We start from the raw sequence: 22,323 nt of genomic DNA on the forward strand, positions 1-22,323 counted from the left end.
CCTCCCAGTCTGAAAGGGTTACTCAGACAGGACCTGTGGAAGCGGAGTCAGACAGGAGCCTTACCCAGGCTCCAGGTCAGCGAGCTGGGTTGGGCTGGACTGGGAGGAGGGGGTGGTATCTCAGGATTCTCCCCAGGGTTGATGGCCATTTTTGGTGTTGGCTGCTCCACTTATAGCCACTCCTCCCAATCCAAGGAGGCTCTGAGTTCAGCGGGGGCAGGGGCAGTGGGAGGAATCACTCATCCCTCAACAGGACAGCTCTGGGTGTCAGCCTCTAGCCCAGGACTAGCCTCCTGCTCCTCACAGGGAGGCCCGATCCAGTGGAATAGGGGCCTTACCTCTACCCCTTAAGAAAGCAGTGAGGCAGAGACGGCCTGACGGAGAGACATAGTCAGACCCGCTCTGACAGTCAGACACGTCAACTTGCTGACAGTCTGTGCTCACAGCCTGACATCCACACTCTCGCAGGCCAGCAGCCATTCCTTCTCACAGCCAAGCCCTTGACTCCACGGGGGCCTCAGAGACATGCCGTCTCACAGCGGCACGTGACACAGGCACACGGTCACGTTCCCGTGTAGGAAAGTAGGAGCTCCTCTCCTCTCAGGGCTGAGTTTCCAGAAATCAGCACAGTCCTCAGCACAGAGCAGATGTGCATTCATACATGGGGAGTTCATGGACATTCACTTACACAGGACATGTGACCTGGGGTGGGGAGGGACTGGAGGAAAGCTTACCAGTCTCCATCCCACTTCAGGACAGGATGAGAGCATCAGGGAAGCATCGCTGCTGCTTCCAGCACCACCCCTGGCCTAGCTTCTGTGATGACCACTCCTCAGGCAAGGCCAGTCACTGAAGGGACCTGGGTCAACAGGGCCACCACTCTCCCCACTCCAGATTCCTTTCCAGTGAATTGGCACTCTGAGCGCTGGATGTTAGGAACCCCAGAGATCTAGACATGAGGTGCTCTGGGCATGTAGGGCCTCTGGGTGCTGGGAACTCAAGGTTTCGGGTTCTCTGTGGTGTTCAGAGCTCTGGCACCCTTGGCGTTGGGAATCCTGGATTTTGAGAGCTCTAAGGTATTTAGAAATCTGAACACTGAATGCTCTGAATGTCAAGGTTGTACCCCAGACAGGCCAAAGTCAATGATTCCAATCTCTCCTTCTAATTTTACCTGCAGCTGCTGAGATCCAGCCTGGGCCCCTGCTCTGTTTTCTGTAATTGGGTCAGGCTGCCCTCCTGGACCGGGGCCAGAGTAAGCATGGGAGGATGGCCTGAAGGGCACACGGAGCCCCAGAGGCAGCTCTTGTTTCTGGAACCAACCTAGATCCCCCCCTTGCATTGGGACAGGATAGGGAAGGTGCTAGGCACTGACCACTAGGCATTCAAGGGAGGAAGAATCTGACAGCAGAGCCCAGGTGGTTCTGCAGCTCCTGAGGCTGGGGCTTCAAGCCTGGTCAGGCCAGGCTGTAACTCAAAGCAATGTCCACCCTCCCCCGACTTCTTCGCAGGGTCCCCCAGCACCCCTCCACCAAGTGCCCAGTGCCGCCAGCTCCTACAGTGCCTTCCAGAAGTGGCCCATGTCTGGCCTGATCCCTCATCCCACCAGACACACACCTGAGCACACTCCGTGCTGCCCAACAGAGGCCTTGCTTCTTTGGGCTGATGATAAGTGAAACCAGTCAGCACCAGGGGATCTGATGTGGACCCAGCCCTCCCAGGAAATAGCACTGCAGTGGGAGGCTCCTAAGACATGCCTTAAACACAGTGGGTGGGGCCCGGCTGCTGCCCGTCCTCTTGCTGCCCTGCCCAGAAAGAAGCCAGCCGGCGAGATGTCTGACCCTATCGGTCCTCCCCTCTGATCCCCCTCCTCTCCTTACAGTGGCTCAGGCTGGCCATGCCCTTCTCATCCTGCGGGCCAGCAGTCTAGGGTGGGGAGCTCACAGTGGGGGTGAAGCCATCTCGGCTCTGACCTGGGCTAGGCCCAAACCCACCTCCCTTGGGGGCTTATTCTGGCTGGAAGAAAACAGCTGCTTTAGTCTCTGACTCTTGGAGATAGCCAATTTTTCAAACCAGAATCTTTCTTCTAAGCTTTTCCTCAGGACTCACCTCATCGTGCATTTGCTTGAAGCCCTTTCTAGATCAAAATGGGTAAAATGCACAGATCTATAAGTCTCTGTATGTATGCAAATGTACTTTGTGTGATGTCATCAGTCTAGCAAAACCCATGTGGGCAACACCTCCAACGTTCCCAAATCCCCAGGGAAAATCTATTTCCCCCACCCCGTGGGCTAAAGTGTGAGACTGTTTCCCTGTCCCGGGATTCATCCCCAATGCACCTTCTCCCTGACTCAGGACTGTGCCCTGAGCACTCCTCCCTTTCGCTTCTTCCAACCCCAGCCCACTCCCCACCCCCCACTTCACGTGGAGTCCTTAGAGTGGGGTGGCCATGTCCGTCCCAGAAGCTTCACTGACACTCAGCGCTCTCTTCTCAGGGGCCCCCAGCCCCAGGCTACTCCTTCAAGGGGAATGGAGGCCACTGTCCCACCCTCCTATTCTTCCTTGTCCCCACTCCACTCCATGGAGGATCTTCCAGCAGCCTCCACCCTGTCTTCCCTGTGTGGTGGCCCTTTATGACAAGCCCCAGCGGGAGGGGGGGAGGCAGAGACCAGAGAGAGAATTTATGTCCCAGCAGGAGAGGCAGAGGGAGGGAGGATTGGATCACAGGGGCCCAGTCCCCAGCGTTGGGCACACACGCACACTGAGACACAGAGCTGCTTCAGTGCAGTCATTCCCCCCCAAACACAGATCCATCTACACAAATCCACAAGGGCAGGGGGCATGGGAGCCACAGACCGCTCGGGAAGAGGGCACACACACATAAGACACCTGCAGTTCGCTCACAGAACACAAACCACAAACCTGCAAGGCTGGGGGCAGAGGAGAAACAAAAATGATCTTGCTGAAGAGAAGAACATCTCCAAATCTTCCCGGTTCTGACCAAGCCTCTAATGTGAATAGGGTGTAAGTTCTGAGTGGTTGGGCCCTGGAGAAGCCTGGTGGAATGGACTGGCACTCCTTGGCAGGAAGTGTCTGTGCCCGATACCTGCTATCTTGCTCAGAGCCTCTGTACATTAATAAAGTGGAATCTCACTTGTCAGCTGATCTTGTTTGAGTTTGGCATGTGTGAGTCAGCTTCTTGGAGGTTGACTATCCCCAGGGAACAAAGAAAACTGGTTTCCTGGGCAGACAACAGTGAGGACAGACTCAGAGTTCAGAGAAGAGACTGGTCCCCTTCCTGAGCACATGCTAGGGCAACAATAGTCCCTTGACAGCCAGTACTAACTGGCCCTTCTCCTTGAAAGCTGGTGGCTTCAAGACGAGCAAATGTGGGAGCCCTTTCCACCAACTGCTTTGCTGCTCAGAGGCAGCCTGGAGCAATATGTTTTGTTTATTTTGGAGGACAGGAAACTGAGGCTCAGCAAAGCTCCCTTTGGCAAAGCCTCCTTTAGCTAGGATTGGAACCTCCGCGTGTCTCCCCAGGGCGAGAACAGAGGGCCCAGGTTGGCGTCTGCAGCCCTTGTAATACAACCACCCCTGTGCGTGCTAAGTTATTTCAGTAGTGTCTGACTCTTTGTGACCCTATGGACTGTAGCCCACCAGGCTGCTCTGTCCATGGGATTCTCTAGGCAAGAATACTAGAGCGGATTGCCATGCCCTCTTCCAGGGGATCTTCCCAACCCAAGGATAGAACCCGAGGCAGTGTAGCTGTGACCAAATCAGTGAGAGCGTCGGTGGAGAAAGGACCCTCAAGCCCTCCAGTTCCAAGGAGTAGGACCCAGGCCTTACCCAGCTGTGGCCACAGTCCCCAGCGGCACTGATCCAAAGGGGATGGAATGTGCTCAAACTTCTCTCTAGGGTGAAGGCAGGTGCAGAAGGCCGGGGCTTGGCAGGCTAACTCCAGCCCCAGTCCTCCAAGTGCCCCAGGCCTTTCTGGCTTCATTCCAGCCTAGTCCAAGAGGATGACATCTACTTCCTCCAAGGGCCCCAGCTGGAGGGCAGCGAGGATGAGGCACAACAGGGGGCTCCTTTGCGGAGCCCAGTCCCAGGAGTTCATGGGGCTCAATCCTTGGAAAGCTTGGAGCGACTTGTAAATGTATACCCTGCGAGGAGGAGCCTGAGAAGTCGGCCAGGGGTGGAGGGTGGGGGGTGGGCAGGGCGGCCAGGGGAGCTGCTCGGAGAGGGGAGGATCTTGGCCAGGTGTCCCAAGCCTTCTTCACTCTCCAAACTTTCACCAAACTCTTGGCCCCCGCCTGCCCGAAACCAAAACAAAACAAGCTCAGGAGGGCGGCGGCACAAAACCTCAAGAGGCTGATGCAAATTTCCCTTTAAGAAAGCCACCTGGGCGCCCCGCGGTGCTGACTCAGCTCGCCTGGGCCGGGGGCTGCGGCGTGGGATAGATGCCTCGCTCTATCCTGCCGGCGGTCTGGGTGTTTGGGGGCTCCACGGGGCTGAGCCCCAGGAAAGCGAGAGCGCGCGAGCGAGTGTGTGTATGTGATCGCGCATGCATGCGGGCCTCTGTGGATGAGTCTGGGTGTACGCGTGGGGATGTCTGTCTCTCCGGAAAGGTCGGGTAGGTGCGTGCGTCTGGGTGTCACGGCTGTCACGAAGGAGCTGCAGCGGGCCGAACGGCGGCGCGGGGCGGCGGCGGGAGTGGGGGGCGGGGCCTGCTCCTGGAGGAGGGGAGCTGCGTGCCGCGGACGATTTGGTCTCGAGCGGCGGGCACGTGGCAGTACCGGAAGCACTGGACCAGAGCGTCCGTTCGAGGCGTCAGTTGGATCTGCGCGCTGGGGGTCTGCAGACGCCGGGAACCTCCAGCCGGCCTGCCTCCCTATCTGCCCGCCGACTTGACGGTCGGGTGCGGGTTCCTGCGCGCCCAAAGGTCCTGGGAAGCCGTGCCAGGGAATCTCGGTGCCCTCGGACCCTTGTCTGTGGCTACCGGCTTTGGCAAGGGGCTACGGCCGCGGTGTTCTCGGGCGGTTGCTCTCCCGGGAAGAATCCGCGCCATCCCCACCCCAACCGTCAATCCAGGTGCGCTAAGGACGGGCCCGGGCGGCCACAGGTGAGGGTAGGAGCCTAGCAGCCAGGGGCGCCCACCCCCAGCCGGTGCCCCGCACCCCGCGGGGGAGGGGAGGGGCCTAGCAGCCCGGGCGCCCACCCCCCAGCCGGTGCCCCGCACCCGCAGGTGAGGGGAGGGGCCTAGCAGGGCTGGGCGCCCACCCCCAGCCGGTGCCCCGCACCCCGCGGGGGAGGGGAGGGGCCTAGCAGGCCTGGGCGCCCACCTCCAGCCGGTGCCCCGCACCGCGCAGGGGAGGGTAAGGGCCTAGCAGCCCGGGCGCCCACCCCCAGCCAGTGCCCTGCACCTCGCAGACAAGGCCTGCGGGAGTGGACTTCGAGGATGGGCCCGGGCGGAGTGGGGGGCTTTCCCGGAGGGCCGGGAGGGGCCCGAGCCGGCCCGGGGGCGGGGCAAGGGGGCGGGGACCTGGGCGCCCCGGTGTTTTCCGAGGCGGGGGGCGGGGTGACCGCTCCCACACCAGCTGAGAGGCCCACACGTGGCGGTTGATGTAATGGCCGCTCCCGACACCTCGCACCCGGATTAAGGCGAAGGCGCCGGCTTCGAGGAATCAGGGCTCTCCAGGCGGTGCTACAGCTTGGAAAGCGACCTGGCCTTTTCCCGCGGTTCACAGGCCGGCCTCTTCTGGGCGGACCGGCCGCTTCTTAAAGGAGCCGCGTCCCCTCTCGGGCCAGTTCTCTGCGGGCCACGCCCCCTCGCTGGTCACTGAAAGGAGCCGCGTCCCCGTCTCTCTGACAGCTCTCATAAGGCCTAGGTCTGTTTCTTTGCTGAAACAAGCTTGATGCTGCAGCTGCAAGAAGATAAAAGTTGGGGGGCCGAAGAGTGGAGAAGGAGAGAAGGGCCTGAGAGGTTAAAGAACCCCAAAGTGAGGGAATATCAGAAGATTGGAGGGTAGTGGGTGAGGGGGTCTGGTTCTAGGAAGGGACTAATGGGCGACACCGAGCACGCCCAAGTGTGTCCAAGCACCGCAAGCAAACACCCCCTTATCTCGGCCTACACTGTGACTGAGGCTCAGTGCCCAGCTCTGAGGATGCAGAGGAATCACACCTCTGCCCTGGGATCTCTCCAGCTGGTGGGGAAGGCAGATTTGGACACAAGTAACCATGCTCCAATGGCTGCGTGTGAGGAACGTGTTGATCAGATGTACATTGGGTGTAACCGGGGGCACAGTGGAAAGACTGGCTGCAAATGGAAGAGAAAGGAAGGCTTCTTGGTGGTAATGGCTTTGGAACAGGTTTTGAAGATGGGTGGGGTATATACAGATGGAAATGGGGACAAGGGTGCTCAAGGAAGAGGGAATTGCCTAAGCAACAGAATGAAGGCAAGAACCCTCTGGGGATGCTGGATAGTCCCACATGGCCCGCAGGTGGCCATAAGTGGCTGTAGGTAGCTGATTTTGGCGCTAGGCAAAACTAAGGGCCCTTCCCCACTCCCACAGCCCCTCCCTTCCCTCCGTGACAGTGGATGGGAAATTATGCTTCCTCTTCTTTCTCCTAAACTGTGAGGTTCTTGAAGGCAGGGAAGGAACCTTGTCACCTTTCCATCCCTACTAAGGACTTGAAGGTTTGGCCCAGATGGACCCTTAAAATTGATTGACCTGAAAATCCTGTTCGGAGGAGAGGAAGACTGAGCAATGAGACAGTAAAGATGGATCAGGTCCTATGACTATCCTCTCCCAATCCTCCCTTGGGTGACTCACAGGCAGCTTGAACCCAGCTCACCCAACCTAGCTCATCCTCTCCTCGTTCCAAACCTGCAGCATCCCCAGCATTTCTGTCTCTGGTCTCTGGGATGGGCACTGGCTTCTTCCTATTATACCATTAGAAACCAGAGACCCCTCCTTATTCTTTAAGTTGGCTTAAAACTCAGCATTCAGAAAACTAAGATCATGGCACCTGTCTGGTCCCAACACTTCATGGCAAATAGATGGGGAACAGTGGCAACAGTGACAGACTTTATTTTGGGGGGCTCCAAAATCACTGCAGACGGTGACTGCAGCCATGAAATTAAAAGACGCTTGCTTGCTCCTTGGAAGGAAATTTCTGACCAACCTAGACAGCATATTAAAAAGCAGAGACATTACTTTGCTAACAAAGGTCCATCTAGTCAAGGCGATGGTTTTTCCAGTGGTCATGTATGGATGTGAGAGTTGGACTATAAAGAAAGCTGAGCGCCGAAGAATTGATGCTTTTGAAGAAGACTCTTGAGAGTCCCTTGGACTGCAAGGATATTCAACCAGTCCATCCTAAAGGAAATCAGTCCTGAATATTCATTGGAAGGACTGATGTTGAAGCTGAAACTCCAATACTTTGGCCACCTCATGGGAAGAGCTGACTCATTGAAAAAGACCCTGATGCTGGGAAAGACTGAGGGCAGGAGGAGAAGGGGACGATAGAGGATGAGATGGTTGGATGTTATCACCGACTCAATGGACATGAGTTTGGGTAAACTCTGGGAGTTGGTGATGGACAGGGAGGCCTGGCATGCTGCGGTTAATGGGGTTACCTAGAGTCGGACAGGACTGAGCAACTGAACTGAACTGAACCTAGGGTGGATTTGCATAGGCAAAGAAAAGCTGCTCCCTCCTCTTTTCTAGCTTTCCAATGACTTCCTGGGTCTGCGAACTCTTGAGATGGCCGTCAGTAGGGCCGAGTGACACAGAATAGCCTTTACAGTAGAGTCTACTCCCTGAGAGTACCCAGAGAAGACCCCAGTCCTTCCTGTTACCAGGTCCTATGAAGGGTGAACGTCCTTGTCCATCTGACCATGGGTTTTCCTCCCATGAAAGCATTCCTTGGGGCTCTCAAAGGTTGATTCCATTCCTGTGGCATGTCAAAAAGTACCTTGTCTTCCATCTGCATCTGTCCAACATCAAATCTTCAGACGCCAACAGACGCATGGCCGTGCCTCCTGTCAGTCTGTCTGCTCCCCACCCCCAACTGCCAGCCCCACTTAACTATGAAAGATCTCTCCAGCTGACCGGCCCCTGATTGCACGGCCTCGGTGTTATCCATTTCCCTTCAGCTCAATTCCACCAGCACTTCCTGCAAGTAGAACTGGGCACAGAAGTGTCAATAAAACACATCCAATCCCTCAGAGAGCTGCCCAACCCACAGTTGACAGACAGAAGCAAATTTATAAGAACACTGGTAGCACAGAACACAAAAGAGGAAGCAATTTGTTCCTTCTGGAGTGGAGTGGGGGCCGTGTCAGGAAAAGCAACAGAGGAGAGGTGACACTGAAGCAGGGTCCCAAAGGGTTTGTAGAATTTCACCTGGGGAGCAGGAGGGAAGGTGTTCGGCAGGGGCCCGCCTGAGCGAGGGCGTGGAGGCATGCCTGCATATGCTGTGTTTGCTGTGCCCAGAGCTTCTGGTCCAAGTTAGTGATGTAACTCCAGATGCCTGGAGCCCAGGCTGAGCAGCATCAGGATAGAGAATGCCCATCCTGGCTGCCTGGCTGGGGCGAGGTGGGGGAGCATGTGCTGATCCAAGCTGACTCCCTTTCAGGGGAAAGGTTGAGGCCATTCACACAGACGATGAAGGAATTGGACCCTGTCCCGGTTCTGTGTTCTTCTTCTTCTTTTTTTTTTTTTTTTATAGAATTGGGCATCTGGAGAGTCAAAAATAAACCTTTGCCCATTGGGACAGGAAGTCTGGAGACCAAGGGTTTCAGGGGAAGGGTTGGAAGAAGAGTGAGGTAGCAACTGGACTGAGGGTCATCCAGAAAGGAACAGGACAGGAGGGAAGAGCTGCAGGTGGTCTGGGCCCTGCACTACCTGTTCTGGAGAGCCACACACGTCCTGCCCTGCCTTCCCCGGGCCAAATCCTCACCTCATTCTCTGCTATCTCCACAGCTCTGGAGGCCTGTACTCTGAAAGGTGCTAGAAACAAAGCCCGTGAGTGTGATCTGGGACTCCAGAGCCCCTAACCCACCGCCACCAAGGCAGAAAAAGGTGCCAAAGGGATGCTGGTGAGTACAGGGACCAGACTGCAGCGAGGGGGTGGGGGTCATGAGCACCATCCGTCCCTTCTGGGGCCTGCTGTCAGCTGCTGGCCCCAACAGGAGGGCCTAGGAGGCTCCACAGGGCCCCAAGTCTGGCACTGCCAGGACTCCTGAGTGCTGAGGCTATCACAGGCCCCTAGCAGGTTAGATACTGCCGCCGTTCGGAGCCCACAGCAGGCAGATTCTGCTACAGAGCCCGAAAGTCATGCTGGGAGGCAGGAAGCACACTCTCCACCCTCATCACAAGATACCCTGGAGATCAGGCTGCAGTCCATCCTGCCAGGAGGGCTGTCCTGTGGCTGACACCCTGGCACCCTCATCCTGTGCTCTGCCTGCTGTGGGAAGCATTCAGTAGGGGTTGATCAAGGAGTCCTCAGAGACTGATTTTTCTCTTCTTCCACTCGAAAAATAACACAGAGCATTCCATGTTGAATCCTCTTGTGAGGTCTTTCAGGAAACATCCCTCTCCCCTTTCCCCAAGTCATGGCTCTTCACTGCCCACTGCCTGAGAGCACAGGAGAGGTGGTGTGAAGCAGAGGGCAAGAGCAGGGCCAGCTCATGGATGGACGGCGCAGGCCAGCTCTGGAATCAGAAGCCAGAAAAATACCCCAAGGGCAGTTGTTGTCTTCCTTCTCTGGGGATATTGCCTCAAGAACCAGTGAGACTGGGCAGCTGCCCGGGAGGAAGCCAGTGGCTAAGCATGGCCCTTCTCTTGGCTCCTCCCTTCCCCACATGGATTCTCCTGTTGCTGTTCTCATTCAGTGAAAGATGATTGACCTAGGGTCTCCTGCTGGGCTCTCCCCAAACAAGCCCTGTCTCTCACCAGGGATTTCTGGGACTCTTAAGTCCTCAGTCCAGAGAAATGCTGTTGGGGAGGGAGCCAAACAGTTGTGCTCCAGGCTCAGGACCCTCTCTCCTGCCTGGTCCTGAACTTCCAGCATCCAGCCCCTCAGGCCCACTCTGGTCTGGCCCACTCCTGACTGGAACAAGTCTGAATTAATTAGGCTTCTCAAAGTATTCCTGAGCCAGCCTGAGCTCTTGAGTGCTCAGATGTGGGCTGAGACGGAGGTCTCAAGACCCATATACTTGCTAGGGGGGAGTAGATGCTATGATAGGATAAAGACTGGTTTCCTTCTTGCCAGAAGTGTTAGAATTGCTGTGGGGCTGTAGCAGAAAGTGGAGTGCGGCTCTGCCCCTCCCTCCATGGAGATTCTGAGTCCTGTGAAACTTAAGAAACCCTCTGAGTACTCTCTGGCTGCTCTGCTTTCTCTGGAGTGACCCTGAAAGGACTGGGGCGGGCAGGCAGGGCTGATGTGGGACCCACCTGGGCAGCCCAGAGAGCCTGGATCCCAAGACCCCAGAACCCCTGCCAGGGCTGAGCTTCCCAGACCCCAGGCTCTGAAGGCTAGCCTGTCTGTGGAAGGGAATGCTGCCTTGGGATGCCTGTTCCCAGCAACAAGATGTGCCTAAAGATAGCCAGAGTGTAGTTTCCTTCGTGCCCTTCGACCTTTGACATCTGCCCACTGCTGCTGCGTCTGAGGCTCCATAGCAGGTCCCCTGGGCACTCTCAGTGGTTGCTCGAGATTCTATTCCTGCTTCTTTCTCAGTTCTGCTTATGGCCCTGGGCTCCACTAGCCTCAGGACTCAGTTGGAACCAGTGCTGCCTCCATGTAGCGCTTGTCTCTGAGGTGCGCCATCCCTCTTAGCTAACCTGGGCAGCTGTACCTGGACTTCATTAGTTGCCCGTGGTCCCCTAAGGGCAGATCATGAAGGATGCTCCTTCTCTAGAGGCCACGGTGGGGCAGAACAGAGGGAGCTGAGGGCCATGCGTGTAAACCAGGGCACTTGGACCCTCCCACCTGGTCTGTGACTTCCGTTGCCATTTGTGTCCTGGTATGGGGAGTAGGCAGCTGGCCCTGGCCACGAGGTCCTCACTTCCATCCCCCTTTGCCCCAGGCTTGAGTGTGAAGACATGGGCCCCCTGGGTCTCCTCAGTGTCTACCCTATGTCATCCTTGGATCCTCTGCTGGGCTCTCCATGTGGCAGGTGCCCCGTGGAGGGCAAGCCACTTCCCAGCATGTGCCCAGGCCCACATGCCTGCCACATGTGTTCCTCCCTCTACTCCCAGCCCAGATGGTCTCTGCCAGGCCAGCTCAGCTGCTTCCCTCATGCCTAAGCAGCTGCTCGGACAGGGCCATGCAGGAACCCAGCTGGCCAGGGTGCTTCCAAGCCTGGGAGCAGCTGGGATGCTTGGCGGCACCATGGGTGGGGTTGGGGGTGGTTCCTTTCATGGGGATCTAGCGCCTCTATTTATACACATGTAGGGCTGGGTTGCGAGGGGCTCAGAGGAAAGGGAGCTGGTAGAGAGGAACCCAGGACAGGAGAGGCCCACTGGGTCAGCTTTAATCCAATGGTCTCACCCAAAGTCCAGCTCAGTCCCCTTCCCTCCGGGCATGGAGGAGCTCCTGGTCTCGGACTGACACTTCTACAGCCACCTGTGGTAGGAGTCAGCCCATGAGGGCTGCAGAGGCCCAGGAAACACGTGCCAATGCTGGGAGCTTGGTTCGATCTGGGTTTTAGAGTACGAGGAACAGAATTCCAGACAGATACAAAGAGAAGCGCTTTGCAGGAAGAGGGAGAACTATATGCAGATGTGGGTGGAAGGAAAGACTTCATCCAGTGGCCAGTTGTCCCTCAGGCTGGGATAGCCAGGCTGCGAGGACTGGGTTAGAGAGGGCTAGTGGCTGAATGAGATAAGTGAGCAGCAGCGTGTTCATCAGTGAATGGTAGCAACTTATGTCTCACACATCCTTATGAAGGGGGGGATGTCCCCATTTTGCAGGTGCGGATACTAAAGCTCAAAAACGATGATTGACTTTCCCAGACTCACACACAGTAAAGGGTGGCAGAACCCATGTACAATCCCAGGCTCCAGATATCCTCCTTGTAGTACCATCTTGTGTTGCCTTTGTGAGAAAGCACAAAATTGTCTAGGAGAAATGGCGTTTGTGTCCTGAAGGCCTGGGGTGAAGCAGCATGGGAGAGTGATGTTGACTTCATCTGCCAGCAGCTGTCACCGGGACCTCAGCGTCATCAAGGACCATCTAAACGTGTCCCACATTGACAAGGTTGCTGGACCCCTGCGGTGAGGCCCCCAAGTGTGTGCAGTGGAGGTGGAGACAGGGAGGGTGGGACTGCGGATGGACCCTGATGTACCACCCCTCACCAGGAGGAGGGTGCTCCATCTGTTCTCCTTAAGTGGAACAGGGCATAGAATGGAATGCACCTGACAAGGACAGAACCATAAGGAAGCCAATGGCCTCAACCCAGCTTGGGTAACTGTACTGGTTGTAGGTGATGGATCCTGGCACTCAATCACCAGGAAGACGAGAATCAACTGCAAAGAGTGGGGGTTGGGAGAGGGCATGAGTCCTGCCCAGCCCCACCCAGGCCTTAGGGCTCCTATCATCACTGCTCCCCTCCCTCTCCAGTTTCCCAGACTAGAAAGAGACATTTCAGGGAGGGCAGGGGTGACATCAACCTTTGGGTAGGAGAAGAAGCTGATGGCACCAGGGGTCCAGGGTATGATGGGCAGGTGGCCACTGTGGAAGGGGAGTGATCTGACTTCTGGATAATCCTGAAGCAGGCAAGAAACTGTTCAGCTGTCGTGGCCCTTGGAAGTCAGTTCTATTCAAAGATTTGCAGTGGCTCCCCACTGCCTGCTGAATTAAGGCCAAATCCGTGGCCTTTAAGGCTTCAATGGCATTTCCCATCTACTAAGCATTTTTTGAATGTTTCCTCCAGACCTAGGAGCTCCTGGGATTGCATCAGCTCTAGGTCTCCAATGCCCAGCACAGTGCCTGGCACAATCTCATGTGCTGATCTGAACTGACTTATGCAGGGAGGTGGGAGCAATGGGAGAAAGGAAAGGGAGAAGCCTTGCCAGTCTATGGCTGCAGAGACGGCAATGGACAGCCAAGGGAGGCTCCGAAGCCTAGAAACCATGTCAGGCTGGGAGTGCTCTCAGAAACCGCTTTGGAAAGAGCCGAGGGACACCAGAGATAAAGCCTGGGGTTACAGCAACAAAAATACTACAGGAAGCAGAAAGGGGCACGTGGCTCATGGGCCCCCTGGAGGGCCTGGGGTGCTGCTTGCCAGGAGGCCTCAGCGTACGCCTCCCAAGCCTTCAGCCACATCCTGGAGCTCAGGCCCCGCCAGCCTTTTCAGTGACTAAATTCTAGAAGTCAAGACCCGCATCCGTCCAAGGGATGCTGTACTTAGAGGAGCTTATAACAAGTTTCCTGAATGGAACTGGAGCCTGATCTAATCTGTGGACAAATTCTTTATTTGAGCTGATAGAAGGATGGAGTTTGTAAAAAAAAAAAAAAAAAATCTTTTCAGCACTGAAGAAGTAAAGCCTCCAAAAGAAAGCTAACAGCCCAGAAACACGTGTCCACAGAGTCTGGCATCCTCATCCAAAGGTGATTCCAGCCTGTCTTTCTGAGCACAGAGAGGATGCTGCGGGCTTTGCCTCAGTTTCCTGGAGATACTGGACCCAGGCTGCCTCCTGCCTCGTGCCCTGCCTAGGCAGTGCCCTGGGTCTCCCCACAGGGGGGCAGCTTCCTGGGAGCCCTAGAGGATGAGCTCCCCCAGGGCAGGTCCTGGGCCAAAGCCACAACCCCCGAGGGCACAGTGCTTGGCGGTGGTTGTCTGCCCTCCCCCACCTCCCACTGCTTACAGGACATTTCCTCTCCTCCTGTTTCAAAGCTGGGCCAGTAGCCAGAGCTGATGCCTGTGCCAGGCTCGGGAAGATCCCACACCCCATGTGATGGAGGCCTCAGCCCTCAGGGCCCTTTTTTTTCTTTTTCTCCAGAATCATGAGCCAATGTGGAAATCCGGTGCTGACCTCTCTGTGGCACAGAGGAGCTGGCACGATGCGGGGCACGACTCCAGACACTGCCCTGACCATCCGGCTGACCCCTCTGTCACTCAGAGACAGCCCTGTCTCTTCTCTGTGGAGGGACCATTACACTAGCAAATCCCTTCCCCCCACCACCCACCCCTGCCCCCGACTTCTCACCCTGATCATAAAGGAACAAAATCAGAAGGTTTGTAGTCCACAGACCACTCCTCCTCCTAAACTTGTTTCTAGTGCAGCATGGGTCCAGCACACACCCTCCACCTCAGACCACCTGCTTCGCATGAGGGCTCTGACTCTTAGAAGCTATATAACCTTGGGTCAATTGCTTAACCTCTCAGGGCCTCAGTTTCCTCATCTGTAAAGTGGGAATAATAATGAAACCATGGAGAGTTGTATCACGAGACTTAGTATATGGTTCCCGGTCATGGTGGATTTTCCCTCCACCACTTCCACTCCTTGCTGGGGGGTCTGTCTTCCAGGTGTTGAGTACTGGTGGAAACCCAGAACTCCCCCTCCAAACCAGCCTATTCCAGGGTGTCTTAGGAGGGTGTCCCAGATCCTGAGCTGATACCTGACTTGCACAGCCTGCTTCTGGAACATGCATTCACACCACATATCCTGAGCACTCCAAGTACCTCGGCTATAAGGGACTAGAGACACGAGCTCAGTGAAGCTGTCAGAGGCCAACGCCAAGGTCAGTTACGATTCCCGAGGCTCCTCTGGGGAGATGTCAGGTGGAAATACCAGGGAGGGAGGGCTGGCTCTTAGCTGCTGCCAGCCTTCTGAAGCTCGGCACTGTCTTGCATCAAATACAGGGCCCTGTGCTCCCTTCCAAACCCAAGGCCAGGGCTTGGGTGGTTCTGAGTCTCCACACCTGTCTGACTCTATACAGCTTTGCTCAGACTTCCAGTGACCAGAGCTGTAGGTGCGGAGCCCCCAGGGGGAGCTCTGGCCTAATGGTTGGGCTTCTGCTCTTCCTTGGCTGGTTCCCAAGAGAAGGACGCTTGCCACTGCCACGGGGGCAGCAGGGGAGGGACCAGCGAGGAACTTACAAAGATGATAGTTGGTGAGATGAAGCGCCAGCAGATCTGGAAGAAGAGGGGCGGCGGGAAGCCCAGCATCATCTGGATGTCCTCGAAGTAGTTCTGGTGCCCTGGAGAGAGGGAGGTCAGCAGCCCACAGAACAGCGTGAGCAGGCCAGGGGCTGGGACACGGGAGGCCGTGGAAGCTTGGGCACTTGCCATAAATGTACATAATGGACACACACATGATCCAGGAGATGATGACCAAGGAGTAGCTGGCCGCATAGTTGTCCAGCAGCAGCAGCCAGTGTGTGCCTGCCTACGGGCCAGTGGGCAGCTGAGTTGGGGGTGCCTGAGGCTACAGTCCCCTTCTCTCTGCTGTCTTCCCCCCATACCCTGGCAACCCCGGCCCAGCCTTTCCCTTGGTTCTTACCTGGCTGGTGAGGGGGATGCCCGGAAGGAAGCCAGCCACAGCCACGCCCAAGGTCACATAAATCTTTCTCTGCAGGATCCACTCATTCCCTACCTCATCCACAATGGCTGTGAGCAGCGTCTCTAGGAGGCAAAACTGCAGGATGTGGCCATCAGAGCAGGGGCCTACCCTTGGCCCCGCCTCCTCCCGTCCCCAAGCCACAGGCCCGAGTCCCGCGCCTCGTACCTGAGTGCCTAGCTCCATCAAGATGAGCATGAAGAAGAAGAGCAGGGACCAGAAGGGGGCAATGGGCAGCAGGGTGAGGGCCTCTGGGTATGCCACGAAGGTCAGGCCCGGGCCGTGGTGTGCCACGTGGGACACGTCCGTGCCCGAGTGATGGGCCATGAAGCCCAGGATGGAGAAGATGACGAAGCCGGCATAGACGCTGGTGGCACAGTTAGTGATGCTGATGATGACACTGTCTCTAATGGGGAGGGAAACGGTGGTCAGGACACGCAGCTTAGTTCCTCCTGCCCAATTTGGGCCAGCAGACTTGGAGACAGGGAAAGTTCTAGGAACAAAAGTACCCCCAGTCTCCTCTCTGGTCTGTCTTGGGCCTCTTTAAGTGGGCGTGAGGCTCTTGAGTCCTTACAGACCCCTGGGGCATCACTATCATCACCCCTTCTCTCTTCTGCCTAAGTGTTCTCTGTTCTGCAGTGACTGGAACCAGACCCGGCATTGCCAGGATCTCAAGGCTGTAAGTGGAAGGGAGGGTGCTGGCGGGCCAGAAGGCTGCACTGGATCTGGCGAGTCTCGGGGAAGTGCGGGTATCTCCTCCATCGCATCAGTCTGCAAGCTCCAGGCAACACTACCGCCTCCCCTGGCCCTCCCGCTCCGGCCAGTCCCTATGCAGCCCAGTGTGGATGCCCTGGGCTGAGCTTCCCAGACCCCAGGCTCTGCCGGCTAGCCCGTCTGTGGAAGGGAATGCCGCCTTGGGACGCCTGTTTCCAGCACCGGGATGTGCCTCCAGAGCATAGTTTCCTGCGTGCCCTTTGACCTTTGACATCTGCCCACTGCTGCTGTGTCTGAGGCTCCATAGCAGGTCCCCTGGGCACCCCCAGTGGTTGCTCGAGATTCTATTCCCACTTCTTTCTCAGTTCTGCTTATGCCTGGGCTCCACTAGTCTCAGGACTCAGTTGGAACCAGTGTTGCCTCCATGTAGCGCTTGTCTCTGAGGCGCGCCATCCCTCTTAGCTAACCTGGGCAGCTATACCTGGACTTCATTAGCTGCCCGTGGTCCCCTAAGGGCAGATTGTGAAGGATGCTCCTTCTCTAGAGGCCACGGTGGGGCAGAACAGAGGGAGCTGAGGGCCATGCGTGTAAACCAGGGGCACTTGGACCCTCCCAGGTCTGTGACTTCTGTTGCCATTTGTGTCCTGGTATGGGGAGTAGGCAGCTGGCCCTGGCCACGAGGTCCTCACTTCCATCCCCCTTTGCCCCAGGCTTGAGTGTGAAGACATGGGCCCCCTGGGTCTCCTCAGTGTCTACCCTATGTCATCCTTGGATCCTCTCCTGGGCTCTCCATGCGGCAGGTGCCCCATGGAGGACAAGCCACTTCCCAGCACGTGCGCAGGCCCACATGCCTGCCACATGTGTTCCTCCCCCTACTCCCAGCCCAGATGGTCTCTGCCAGGCCAGCTCAGCTGCCTCCCTCACGCCTCAGCAGGTCCTAGGACAGGGCCATGAAGGAACCCAGCTGGCCAGGGTGCTTCCAAGCCTGGGAGCAGCTGGGATGCTTTGGTGGCACCAGGGGTGGGGGTGGGTGGTTCCTTTCCTGGAGACCTAGTGCCTCTATTTATACACTTATAGGGCCGGGTTGCCAGGGGCTCAGAGGACAGGGAGCTGGTAGAGAAGAACCCAGGAGAGGAGAGCCCCACTGCTGCTGTTGCTGCTGTGTGTGCAGTGGGGGTGGAGACAGGGAGGTTGAGACTGTGGATGGACCCTGATGTACCACCCCTCACCTGGAGGAGGGTGTCCCCATCTCTTCTTCTTAAGTGGAACGGGGTGTAGAATGGAATACACCCAACAAGGACAGAAACACAAGGAAGCCAATGGCCTCCGCCCAGCTTTGATAACTGTATTGGTTGTAGGTGATTGGCTATCAAGTGCAAAGAGTGGGGGTTGGGAGTGGGCCTGAGTCCTGCTCAGCCCCACCCAGGCCTTAGGCCTCCCATCAGCACTGCTCCCCTCCCTCTCCAGTTGTCTTTCCATACCAGGAGGTAAGGGAGGGAACACACCTGGAGACCCAGGAGAGCGGGGCTGAGAGGTGGAAAGGGCAGGATGCTGATGAGGTTGCCGCCAGGAATCAGTCTAAGTACAGATGTCTACTCGGGCCTTGGCCTGAGGACTTTTATCCTGGGAGAGGGGAAAGAGAGGACACACAGAAGAGTTTTTAGAGCAGGGGCAGGGCTGTGATGCTGGAGAGAATGGAGGCAGGAGGACCCGCAAGTCTAGTCATATAGTGTAGAAGAGAGACTGCTGCTCCTCAGGGTGGGCACTGGGAGGCGGGCAAGGAGAGAGGAACACCCTGCCCAGGAAGAGGCTGGCGGGGCTGCAAGGCTGTGCTGGAACAGCATCACCCCACCCCTACCCCTGTGTTGGGAGCACAGGGTGGGGTGGGGCACTCCCCCGGCAGCTGTGCTCATATCTGGGAGTCCTGCAGACGGCTGGAACCATTACTGCCCACCATGGGAATCTGGGCCTTGTCCAGGTGCAGTGGCTGGAACTCAAGCCCGTCTTCAGGGGATGGTGGAATGGTGGGGGCATAGGGCCCTGTTCCGTGCTCCAGGAGCGCGGGACCCCAGTCTCTGCTTGGCTTTGTGGCATTTCTGAATGTTGCGGGAGAGGTAGGCATGCGCAAGGGATGGGCAGGCAGAGTGCATCAGAAGGGAACCCTGGAGCACTATCATTCCATCCAACCCCTTCTGATTCACCTGGCTGCCCCTGCCCCCCTTCACCTGAAGGAGGGTGTCCCCATCTGTTCTTAAGTGGAACAGGGCGTAGAATGGAATGCACCCGATAAGGACAGAACCATAAGGAAGCCAATGGCCTCAGCCCAGCTTGGGTAACTGTACTGGTTGTAGGTGATCACCAGGTACTCTGTCACCAGGAAGATGAGAATCAACTGCAAAGAGTGGGGGTTGGGAGAGGGCATGAGTCCTGCCCAGCCCCACCCAGGCCTTAGGCCTCCCATCAGCACTGCTCCCCTGCCTCTCCAGTTTCCCAGACTACAAAGAGACATTTCAGGGAGGGCAGGGGTGACATCAACCTTTGAGTAGCAGAAGAAGCTGATGGCACCAGGGGTCCAGGGTGGGCACTGTAGAACGGTGTGTGTGGGGGGGTCTGGCTTCTGGATAATCCTGAAGCAGGCAAGAAACTGTTCAGCTGTCGTGGCCCTTGGAAGTCAGTTCTATTCAAAGATTTGCAGTGGCCCCCCACTGCCTGCTGAATTAAGGCCAAATCCGTGGCCTTTAAGGCTTCAATGGCATTTCCCATCTACTAAGCATTTTTTGAATGTTTCCTCCAGACCTGGGAGCTCCTGGGATTGCATCAGCTCTAGGTCTCCAATGCCCAGCACAGTGCCTGGCACAATCTCATGTGCTGATTTGAACTGACTTATGCAGGGAGGTGGGAGCAATGGGAGAAAGGAAAGGGAGAAGCCTTGCCAGTCTATGGCTGCAGAGACGGCAATGGACAGCCAAGGGAGGCTCCGAAGCCTAGAAACCATGTCAGGCTGGGAGTGCTCTCAGAAACCGCTTTGGAAAGAGCCGAGGGACACCAGAGATAAAGCCTGGGGTTACAGCAACAAAAATACTACAGGAAGCAGAAAGGGGCATGTGGCTCATGGGCCCCCTGGAGGGCCTGGGGTGCTGCTTGCCAGGAGGCCTCAGCATATGCCTCCCAAGCTTTCAGCCGCATCCTGGAGCTCAGGCCCCGCCAGCCTTTTCAGTAACTAAATTCTAGAAGTCAAGACCCACATCCATCCAAGGGACGCTGTACTTAGAGGAGCTTATAACAAGTTTCCTGAATGGAACTGGAGCCTGATCTAATCTGTGGACAAATTATTTGAGCTGATAGAAGGATGGAGTTTGTAAAAAAAAACTTTTCAGCACTATGAAGAAGTAAAGCCTCCGAAAGAAAACTAACAGCCCAGAAGCACGCGGTCCACAGAGCCTGGCATCCTCACCCGAAGGTGATTCCAGCCTATCTTTCTGAGCACAGAGAGGATGCTGCGGGCTTTGCCTCAGTTTCCTGGAGACACCGGACCCAGGTGCCTCCTGCCTCGTGCCCTGCCTGGGGGGTGCCCTGGGTCTCCCCACAGGGTGGCAGCTTCCTGGGAGCCCTAGAGGATGAGCTCCCCCAGGGCAGGTCCTGGGTCAGAGCCACAACCCCCGAGGGCACAGTGCTGGCGGTGGCATCTGCCCTCCCCCTCCTCGTACCGCTTACAGGACAGTTTCACTCCTCCTGTTTCAAAGCTGGGCCAGTGGCCAGAGCTGGTTCCTGTGCCAGGCTCGGGAAGATCCCACACCCCATGTGATGGAAGCCTCAGCCTTCAGGGCCCTTTTTTTTTTTTTTCCAGAATCATGAGCCAATGTGGAAATCCAGTGCTGACCTCTCTGTGGCACAGAGGAACTGGCACGATGGGCGGCACGACTCCAGACACTGCCCCGACCATCGGGCTGACCCCTCTGTCACTCAGAGATGGCCCTGCCTCTTCTCTGTGGAGGGACCATAACGCTGGTGGCTAAAAGACAAGGAAGGGAAAAGCCCTCAAAAATAGAACAAAGGAAGGTCCGAGGACTAGAGTGAGGACCTCAGGTAGAAGAAACAGCACTCCTGGCTTGCCCAGTTTACATAGGGCAGGCCCAGGGGGGAGGAAAAAACAAAAAGAGGAGCCAAAGAGCCAGGGCGCTCTCTTCTCTTTGTGTCTCTGGGTCCGCAGGCCCCCATGCCTCAAGGATGTATTTTCCTGCTCTTTTCTAAATAAAACTGAGCTGTAACACTGATCTGTCTAAGAGCTATAACACGGTCTTTTCAAGACCCAAAAGCTATAACGTGTGTCCAAGAGCTGTGACGCGCTGAGGGCTTTAATGTCCGTCGCTTCAAATTTTTGTTGAGATGAGACGGAACCGAAGAGGTTACTTACACTCGCCTGACAATAAAAAGTACAAAGAGATCATAAAATATTCCACAACCTGCACTTTCAGCTAAGACTCTGAGAAAACTCTCAAATTCCAGACTATGTTTAAGTGTGAGGGTGAAAGATCATCCCAAACTAGCAGAACAGGTTCAGAAAACCATAAAGTAAGAAGAATGGAGGGTTCAGAAAGGTCTTGGCTTTGGCAAAACTTAGAAACCATTCACAAATATTTTCCTACAGAAGAGGCTCTCAGGACTTCCCTGGTGGTCCAGTGGTTAAGAATCTGCCTGCCAATGCAGGGGACACAGGTTGGATCCCTGGTCCAGGAAGATCCCATATGCCGCAGAGCCAGTAAGCCTGTGCACCACAACTACTGACCCCACTCTCCTAAAGCCCGTGCTCCAGCAGGAGAAGTCATTGCAATGAGGGGCCCACTCACCACAACTAGAGAAAGACTGTGTGCTGCAACAAAGACCCACCACAACCAAAAATAAATTTAAAAATTTTAGAGGTACTAATTTAGGGTGAAAAAAAAAGAGGCTCTCATCTGAGTAGGAATGCAGTGGCTAAGTCTGAGATCAAGCATTGGAGGAAGTAAAGAAAAGGGGAAGACTTTTAAGAGCACTATTTAACAGTGTCAGGGATTGTCTTGGAAGTCAAGGGCAGTATTCCTTGACTGACTGATATTAAGGGAAAAGAGAAGAGATTGGTGGTAGAACTTCTTGAAACAAGACAGGATCCAAGAATCATATTTTTTAAAGATGTCAATTACAGTTCCAATAGAGAGAGCTCTTGAGCTGAGAAACCGGGAACACAACCCCAATATCTCTCCAGAAAAGACCGATCCATTCAAATATGAGAACCAAAACGTGAGTAAAATACAGTATCCACAGAAGATACTAAAACACCAAAACAGAAATGGAAGATTGTAACTTCTCAAAAGAGAAAGAAAATTCACCAGAAAAGTGCTGTTGAAGATCAAGGAAAAGTTAACAACATTCAAACACAAATTAAAAAAAAAAAAGGAAAACAAAACTTAAGAAAGTAATTGCAGCTTTCACCAATTACAGGAACACCACAGGGCAGACAGAGGAATTCAAAGAAGTTATGTCCAGACAATAGGCCATGAGTAATAATAGAGGGGAGGGAGGCGAGGAGACAGTGATAAGGGAAACTATAGGGGCTTCCCTGGTGCTAACAATGTTTCAAAGGTCTTTATTCTGTAATAATCCATTAAACTGTGCACTTACATTCACTTTTCTGTTTGAGTGCTATTTATCACAATAAGAAGGTTTTAACATAATGTGAGAAATCCGGATTTTCAGCATAAGTGAAATTATAAAAATCAGAAACAAAAATAATGGTATATTGAAATAGGAAATACTTTGTACAAGCTCAAATCCCTCATGCTCAGATTTTTGCCTTCAATTCCATTCCTTACTGAAAGGAAGAGTCGGGAGAATTGCCTGACTTCAAGTCTGGAACAAGGAAAGAATAAGTGAATCCGGTGTTTCTTATTGTGCCAGAAAATAAGGGAACTTCCCAAGATAATTAGGACTGTGTCAAATGGACACAGCTGAAGTGACACCAGGGAAGATAGTAGGGTAGGAAGCACCAGGATTCATGTCCCTGACT

The 22,323-nt window shown here is 55.3% G+C and overlaps 2 long non-coding RNA genes across 2 annotated transcripts; both read left to right on the forward strand.

Moving 5' to 3' along the window:
- The first annotated feature begins 24 nt into the window (after positions 1-24).
- LOC145532820 (uncharacterized) lies at positions 25-3,159 on the forward strand. Its single transcript, XR_014073593.1, has 2 exons — positions 25-75; positions 1,509-3,159. It is a non-coding gene; the product is annotated as an uncharacterized LOC145532820 (long non-coding RNA).
- Positions 3,160-4,829: 1,670 nt separating this feature from the next.
- LOC145532821 (uncharacterized) lies at positions 4,830-20,554 on the forward strand. Its single transcript, XR_014073594.1, has 3 exons — positions 4,830-5,088; positions 8,985-9,100; positions 20,128-20,554. It is a non-coding gene; the product is annotated as an uncharacterized LOC145532821 (long non-coding RNA).
- The last annotated feature ends 1,769 nt before the right edge of the window (positions 20,555-22,323 follow it).

This window comes from Giraffa tippelskirchi, chromosome 13 (genome assembly GCF_054371585.1).
Source record: "Giraffa tippelskirchi isolate mGirTip1 chromosome 13, T2T-mGirTip1v1.2.pri, whole genome shotgun sequence".
NCBI classification, from domain to species: Eukaryota; Metazoa; Chordata; class Mammalia; order Artiodactyla; family Giraffidae; genus Giraffa; species Giraffa tippelskirchi.